This window comes from Syngnathus typhle, linkage group LG19 (genome assembly GCF_033458585.1).
Source record: "Syngnathus typhle isolate RoL2023-S1 ecotype Sweden linkage group LG19, RoL_Styp_1.0, whole genome shotgun sequence".
Classification (NCBI taxonomy): Eukaryota; Metazoa; Chordata; class Actinopteri; order Syngnathiformes; family Syngnathidae; genus Syngnathus; species Syngnathus typhle.
In genome coordinates this window covers 8548221-8556981 of record NC_083756.1, presented here as the reverse complement: position 1 = coordinate 8556981, position 8761 = coordinate 8548221, and the positions used below count along the sequence as shown (strand labels likewise).

Genomic DNA, 8761 nt, shown 5'->3' with positions numbered 1-8761 from the left:
ACAGACCCATGTTGTTATTGACTTTTATTGATGAGCTGTGTATGAGGATTGACAGCATGTGCATGCTAACAAATTGGGAAGAAAAACAACAGCTACAGTAGCGGGACCTCCTTGGAAAGTCCTGATTAATGCAAGCTCCTGCAGGCGAAGGAAGGAGGGATGGATGGATGGATGGATGCTAAAGAGGAAAGCCTGGCAGCTAGCTCCTAATGCTACAGGGAGAGTGGCAAGAGAGGGAGGGAGGGAGGAGAAGGATAGAGGATAACCGGGGGCAGGCGTGCAGGAGCAAAATACAAACACACTGCACACACGTGGGGAGGATTTTGACTCTTTAATCTTGCCCTGTGTTGCTTTGATAAGGAGCAAAATCCTCCCCTTACAATAAAGATAGAGCCGTTCTCCTTTTGTCTTAAAAGTTACGGGCATATTTATGCATGAGCTGTTTATTTGTGTCAGGCTTACAAATTAATTTCCTCCCCCCAAAAAAAGTGTCTGCCTAAGTTATGTCTGACTTTGCAGAGTTTGGAGACCAAACAGGCCAGTGTTTATTTGAATGGATCAATTTAATGAGAATGTAAATTACAACCTCTGCTTCAACTATGAGCGATGATACAATCTTTCTATCTGCCAATTGGGAGTCTTTGCAAAATTGCATGAAAAACGTCCACCCGCCCCATCGCGGGGAAAAAAAAAAAGCTTTTTCTGTTTCGAGCCTTCATGTGGGTTGTTTTTATTTTGTCAAAAATCCCTTTAATTCAAAATGTGGCCTTGACATAAGTCACAAAACACACAGGTACTCATGCTTGGGGTTTATGTTTACACAAGCCTTATAAAGCTGTCAGAGGTGCAGAACAGCATTTTTGAAGTGTGTGACCTTTTGGTCTAGCTCGTCACACGCAGACGTCCAACCGGACTGTCGAGTTGCCATTGCCTTTCTGCCACATTCCGCCGTGACTGCACACACAATGACATTTCTTACAATCACTTGTGTGGATTAGGAAGTCACTTTAAGCTTAGAACATGCAAGTGAGGGAACCGCAGCTCAGTCGAAACATATCTATGTCCGGATGGAAAGATCAATAAAGTTTCTATTGGGAGGATGTATGCAGGGTTGTGAGAGTAGAAGGAATATACGACTTTGTTGTGGGATTCTGTTGATGAATCTCCATTTCCAGTCATTAGTCATATTTTTCAAAGACTTTATAGTAGACATGTCTTTTTTTTTTCTCCCATCCGGAACCTCAAATTTCCTTACGAACCGCGATGAAACAATAAGACAGATTTTTCTCTAAACCAAAATCAGGTGTTGTGTTTGATCCTAACATTTATGGACACTATTAGGCAATAGAGATACAATAATATCTTTTTATTTGTTGCATTTGCTCTTACACAGTTACTCATGGTTGTAATTTATGGCTCACCTGCACTTTGTGTGATGTTTGGACCTACGTGGCTGTGTGGTAACTGTGCACAGTGGTGCTGTGGTTGAAAGAATGTTACTCGAGTTGAGTCACCTGATGATTATTCTCTTACCTTGTGATCAGCACAGTGGGAAGATCGCAGATACATCGAGAAGCACATCCACATATGCACGCATTCGGTAGAAAGGTGATGAGTCATGGAATGGGAGCTTTTTATTTCAAGGGCATAACATCTCCTGTTGATACAAATGTCATGTTATTAGGAGAACCGGAAGATGTTTAAAAAAACTGGGGGTGCTTATTAGAAAGAAAAAAAAATGAGTGGGCCCTTCATTCTAAATAATGATGTGTTCCTCCATGTTTGAGCAGTAGATGATTGGTCCTCATGAGACCTGTAACATAGACACCCTCAAAATAGTAAAAAAAAAAATAAAAATCCAACATCTTTCCATCACTCTTAGCGTCCGTTTCATTCACACATGCGTTTTGTTTGTTCACTGGTCTTGCACTCTCAACTGTCAAATTTGTTCAGTTGAACTGAGAGAACACAAGCCACGCTTTGAGTTCACAAACCAGATTATGCCATAATTATCTGGAGCAATATTCAGAAGATGCACATATTTGCACAGTTAACTGCTTGCCTTATAAATCGGCTTACCAACCAATGGCATCATACAAATATGCAAAATACAAATTGATTTTATTTACTGTATGATTTGAAAAGCTGCTGTTATGTCTGCTGGGCGTGGGCAGAAGTCAAGCCATGTGTTTGTGATCAGCAGCAACACATGGTGCAAGCGTGAGATCCTGAAGAGAAATAAGTGGAAAGAAGGGCCATACGTATTGGCAAGAAGAATGGCTCCAAAAGACCAAACAGATCCCATCTTTATGAGCAGGACTTATGTGTCTTTTTGGGGGATCAGGTTTGTCTTACAAAGCAAAAAAAAAATACTATATATGGTTGCCATTCTGTCACAGGCCTTGTGTGACAATGGAGCAAAAATCATTTCAACACCAGCTGTTCATGATTCCAGGTGAAATTTCACAAACCGTAAAATGAGAGAATCTCAAATTAGGTTTGTCGATGCTTACTCTATAAAACCTACCGTCCATTCTTGGATGATGTTTAATGCTATTGTATCATTTTAAATGACATGCTTGCGCTCACTCTGTTCGGTGGTAAAGTATTAAGAGGTGTAAAAAAAATAAAAATAAAATAAAATGCACCCAAAATCGGATGCATAAAGAAAGTAATTTTTAAATTCAAAATTTAAAAGCCACACCTAAAACATTTTGATTACAACCATGTCAAGAATTAACATCAAAAACTTTTCTCTTTGCTCAACTCTTTTGAGAAAACAAGAATTCCAGTAAATCCCCCCCAAACTCTTGCCTCTCCCTCATGTGTTTTTTTTACCATGTTTGCCAACATATGGCTATGTTTAATTAAAGTTATACAGCCACCATAAATGAAGTTGCCATTATGGATAAAGACACTTTATGGGAAGTTAAAAAATTAAGCTTTGAAGTATGAACCATATCATGACGACAAACAGTAAAATGCATTGAAATGATGTCCCCTTTTTTTTTTCCCTGTAAAACACCTGGGTTTGATGTTAAACTTTATTGTCCTAGTATATGTATTAATTGGTTACTATACAGGCTTACGTGGAAGTTTTACAAACTAAAAAGCACATTGGTAGCATATGTGTGTGACTTCAAGTATGAGAGTGTGACACGGTGCAACGGATTGCGAAATGGAAACAGCCTGAACTACTTTGAGTTCACTTGCCTGATTTTAAGGAAAGATGCTGTAAAACCAAAAACGGAGCGTCTGGCTGAGACAAAGCCTTTACAGCCCGCTCAGTGTGCGCCCATGTATTGAAAATGTCAGCCTAATACTGACATTGCCTTACACTGAAATGTGCACACACAATATTATGTAACATGTAAACCGTCACGCTAGGAAAAAAAAAAATGCAATAAAAATAACATCAGCGCTGAGCTGTGACTCTTGCAGTCTGCACTCCAGCGCTGAAGGCTTTGTTGTGGAGCCGGAGCCACAAAAAAAAAACATCCTTGCACCAGACTGCACATTGGCCACCAGTGCTCCCGCAAACATGCGTTCATTCATCAAATCAATGCATTCCCCCTCCCTCCCATTCACAGAGATCTCCTCCAGCATAGCAGAGTGCAAGCAGCAAACTGGAAATGTCTGTTGGAGACTTCATGATGGTTCAGCAGGCAAACACACTTCCCTTAAGGCCCTTGGGATAAACAACACAGCAGAAACACAGGGAGGGACTCACAGAGAGCGCTCGCTTCTATTTGTGGGATGTCTGTCTCATTGTCTATTTATTTTTGTGGACCTCCAAAAAGAAAACTAATCCCCGCTGATTTCATTTGTAGTCAAATAATTGCATTTATACTTTTTGATAAGCTTTTCTATGACACTTATGTAATATGCTACTGACAAATAAGCGCTGACGTACATTCGCTCATAGAATGATGGTGTCATCCTAGGTTGGCTGAGTGAGCAGACATTATCGTGGGGGAAGCTTTGGTGTATATATAGTCCTTCGACATCCTTTGAAATTCCAACTAGTGCTTATAGCAAAATATTTGTACGAGTACCGCTGTTTTTTGTAAACTACCGTATGCCATTCCCGAGTGTCAGAGTAGTTTAAAGAGAAGTTGGCCATTATAAAATAAAACTGAAAAAAAGTCAAGCAATTCATGCTTGGAAAGGAATGTCAGATATGTCATGGAAGCTGCATGGAAGTGTTACCAGGCAAATTATATAAATATATATTTAAAAAAAAAAAAAAAAGAAGATTTTACTTTATTTTTTATTCAAACTTTTTCCCCATTTTGCTGATTTGTCATTTAAATGAACAAGTCCTGTAGGGATCAATTATCTTTTCCTTGTTGATAACTTAATTATACAACACTGCAGCAACTACTATAGAGGCGATGAAATGAAGCAGAGTTATCTTTGGACGGAAGGACATCTTTTTCCAATGAATCAGTTCAATTTAATCTGGGCACTGCTTCGCACCGTCATGTTTTTGTTGCCGTATCAATAAATGAAAGAACTAACCACAGACTGAAGGTGCATCCGTCCCAGTCGTGGTGAATCAACTTCCCCAGAATGTCAGATTCCAAAGTGGATCCCCTGTCCAGCCCTTCCCCGGGCCGCAGATAAGAAAGTCATCCATCATCCGGCGGGGCCGCATTAATATTTAACTCTGGTTACCGAGTGTGGCCATTCAAACTTTTATCTCAAACCTTCTTTATCTTCTTTTCATTAAGTTCTCAAGCACTAATAGCCCTGCAAGTCTCCGCTGGGGTAAGGATGATGTTCTGAATAATGAAAGCTCATTATTTCTCCACAGAATGCTTGTTAATTCAAATGATGATATTAAAACTATAGTAGCCCTCAGCAGTTGGGTGATTTCTAGCATACTTTATCATGTATCAATATATACTCTGTTTGTCAAAACTGCCCCAAGCCTGGGCTGACATTCTCCTCCCGAGGAGTGGAGTGCTTCAGCGGGGTCTATAATACTCTAAGGTGACAACTGCCAGAGTTTGTGCCTTTAGGAAAGCGGGGGAAGGAGGTATGAAGACAGTGATGGAAAGAGGGATGAAACTCAGCGAGCCAGCTTCCATGTCTAGTTGACATTTTTCCATCATGTACACATGAATCCCCAACACTCCCCCTCTTCTTCTTCTTCCCATGCACCAATACACTCACATCTGTCATCCTCATCTGTCTGGCCTGATATTTCAGCATATTCACTTAAACACACACACACACACACCAATATAATGTCCAAGTGCACACACGTGAATATGAACATCCGTGGCTATTAACCTTTGAATATACCACTGTAGCATTTTTATCTTCAGGGCATGCCTTCTGCTCAAGGATGTTCGGAAAATCATTGGAAATTAATTAACATTAATATCTCGCTATTTTCTGCTGATCTGAAGGATTGCATCCACAAGGTGATGCGGCTTGTTAGAGCCTAAGTACTAAATACTCTCATGTTGGCTTATTATTTTTAATCATCAATAAAATAACGATTTTAGCAGAGAGTTTTTCAAAAATGTGTTTGGCAAGATTTTCAAAATGCTCCTCGGTGAAAAATGAATTTGAAAGGAACATTTGAATGTCACATTTGAAAAATGTAACTGGGTTAAATTAATACATAAAAGTGGTGCCAAAATATTTGTAGTGCTTGTGAAACTTTATGAACATCGATCTTCATCTCAAAACAAATATATCGTCATAATGTGACAAATTTCCTCCCTTAAGAAATCCTTTTTTGTGTGTGCGTGTGTAGCTAATTCATCTACACTCACGACACCCTTGTCAAGCCTGTCACTTAAAAGTTCTGAAGGAAATCTGTGCGGTGTGGGAACCAAAGACCAAAATTACACATGCAAATACACATTCAAATGAGCCCATAAAAGAAAAGAATAGAAAAGCAGTGTTTCAATTCCAATGAGGAGCTTGCTGGTCTAAATATATCCGTCTTATTCCATTACCTGAAGCGCAGCATTTATGTTTTGGCATCTCCTAAAAAAAAAGAAATGCCTGTGGTTCTTTGCTTGAATTGCATATCTGGGGGGTGTATGTAATGACAATATGTGTCAAATAGTGTGGAGGGCATATTTAGTCTGTGTTCCTTAAGACAACAAAACAAGTGAGAGAGGAAAAAAAAGGCCTTGGGTGTTGCACATGACATGCTTTCATAGGTGTGATTCTGGACACGCCTTGTTAACACTTGGCTGGATACAAGCAAAAGCTTATATCATCAGGAGTATCATCGCATTTGTGCATTCATTCAGTCATCTGCATTTGTGCGTCTTACTTTAGGCTAGTTGTGGTCCTATGAGCAAAGGGCCATGAAGCCCAAAACCAAAAAACATACAACACAACAAGAAGTCACGCAAGCCTAACTGGTTTAGTTGCCACTACAATCCGCCCGTAGGCCGACCCGACCCAACCCGACTATCTGTGAGCTTGTGCTCTGGGCGTCAGGTTTCAAAAGGAAACGCCTCAAGCATAATGTCACCAAGCCACAGGCCCTCAAGGCCTTGAGAGTATCTGCAACAAACATGACATGCATAGGAACATTTTGCCTTCAAATTCAACCACTCGTTTTGATACGTACATTTTGAGAAAACTGTTTTGAGACGTCCATGATATAGCACATCCCTTCAAATCAGTCTCCAAACAATGGATACTACCAGATCACCTCATGTCCCAAGTCTTTTAAAGATGCGTAGTGAGTACGGAGATACAGAAGTAGGCGTGCGGCCAAGCAGAGTGGACCTGCAGGCTAGACTGCATTAGCCTGGAATTAGATACACTCAAGCTTAGACTGGCACACTCACCATTGCTGCCACTACACAGGACTGGTCTGAAATGCGTGTGTGGACAGGGGGGGGCGAAAAGAGACGGATAGCTAGAGATACAATGTGGTTGTACGTTATTTTTATCGGCAAAATGAACTCTTTCCTTGTTTGAGACTTTGGATATGCCGCGTCTGCACACATTTACACCATGCCTCATGCCAGTCTTGCACAGGGCACAGAATAGTGGCCGTTATATATGATAAGTAACTGTACTTTAGTGGTGTAAAAAAAGATCGTCAACATTTTCATAATATTTTGTAAAAATGTTGGTACAGCTCATAATCACAGGCCGCCGCCCCCATCCTTCCTCATCCTTTTTCCCTTCCAGTTTGGAAACTGTTGTCCTACCTGATAATGGATTTGGTGCCCCCCCTGCAGGCATACACCGTTGGCAGTTCCTGAATACGACTGCCAGATCAATGGGAGGACAGAAAGGGAGAGCGTTATAAAGCAAGAGGGTGGCGGGCGGTGATGGTGGTGGTGGCGGTGGGGGGGTACTTTGTCGACACAAGATGAAGAAGGGATGGGACAGATAAAGCGGAAATCCCGTACGGTCTCCCGTTTGCGAGTGGGATAGCGTAAAGCCTCAGCCGTAATCTGTTGTCAAGACACAAGGCTGCTGTAATGTCTTCCATCAGCAAGTGGATTATGTGCAGGGGAATTGTAATTTACACCGGCTTCACTTTTATGTGTGGCTCAGCTTAGAACTTAATAGCATTTAGCGCAACAATGGAGCAGCCTGGTGGAGCCCAGACTGCAATGTAGCGCTCCACAAGTGAGCTTCCATTGAGGTGGAGTTGTCCCCAACCAGCAGACAATGAGATGTTCCCACTGAGCTAATTAGCTGACGCCTGCCTATCTATCTCCACACCACACATGTCCATTGTTGCTGTCGCTGCACAAATCTCTGCCCTGCTCTATCTGCACAAGCTATTGTTTGTGCAGGTTTCCTTCAATAATCCTATGTAACGCCTGCGTCTTTTGGCTTTGGCTTGCTTGCTTGCTTGCTTGCTTGCTTGCTTGGATCTGAGACCTGAAGTGACATGACCAGACAAGGCTTTAAAGAGAACAAGACGGTATTTAACTTCCTATAAATTCCTACATTGTCTTTTGTCTTCAAGGAATTATGGGCCTGAAGAAAGAAAGCAAGCTTCGTGTACGGAACTTCACTTTCTGCAAATACATACTTAAAAGAAAAATATCAGGAGGATTTAAAATTCACCATATCTTTAAGCTATTTCTAAAAGACTGTTTCTTCTCAAATCAAGCAGTGAAAAGCCTGTTTGGTTTTCCAAACTACGCCTTTTCATATTCAACCCAAACATTCTTTTTTGTAAAATCCCACACACAGATTCACAGTTACGAGACTGTTCAACTGTAGTCGTTAGCTCGCATTCCAACGTAAAGACGGAACAAACGCACCACCTCCAGTTAAAGAATAAAGGAGCGTGAGTGTAGCTTCCCTCCGATAATTTCCCAAACCGCATCGCCTTGGGGAATGCAGGTGTGATGGTCGGAGGTGTCCTGTGTTCTCTCAGGAAACAGGTGAGAGAAGGTTTGGAAGTGTGTGAGGGGGGGGTTGTTGGGTGATAGTTGAGATATTATACAAGATAATATGAGTTATGCATTTGAGACTCTGCGAAAACCAACCATGCACCTGGGAATTGCACGATAGACAGACAGACCATCTCCTGAAAGAAAATTGGCATTTTACATGAATTTCTTTGAGTAATTTATGACTCCGAGAAACCCAGAGAGAAGACAAAAGGCCTTCTCATTGCCAGACCACCCTCAATGTCTTCAACCGTGTTGAAAAATTGCATATCACGAAAAGTCACCGTAAGCTCGTAAATGATGGTGAGCGGCTTTATTAGAATTGTCATTAAAAAAAGAGCTGCTCCAGATTTTGCTGA

General features: G+C 41.1%; 1 long non-coding RNA gene across 1 annotated transcript; it reads right to left on the bottom strand.

Annotated features, from left to right (window-relative positions):
- Positions 1-805: 805 nt before the first annotated feature.
- On the bottom strand, positions 806-6729 carry LOC133143487 (uncharacterized). Its single transcript, XR_009710428.1, has 3 exons — positions 6605-6729; positions 1534-1657; positions 806-954 (listed from the first exon to the last, which is right to left on the bottom strand). It is a non-coding gene; the product is annotated as an uncharacterized LOC133143487 (long non-coding RNA).
- Between the last annotated feature and the right edge of the window lie 2032 nt (positions 6730-8761).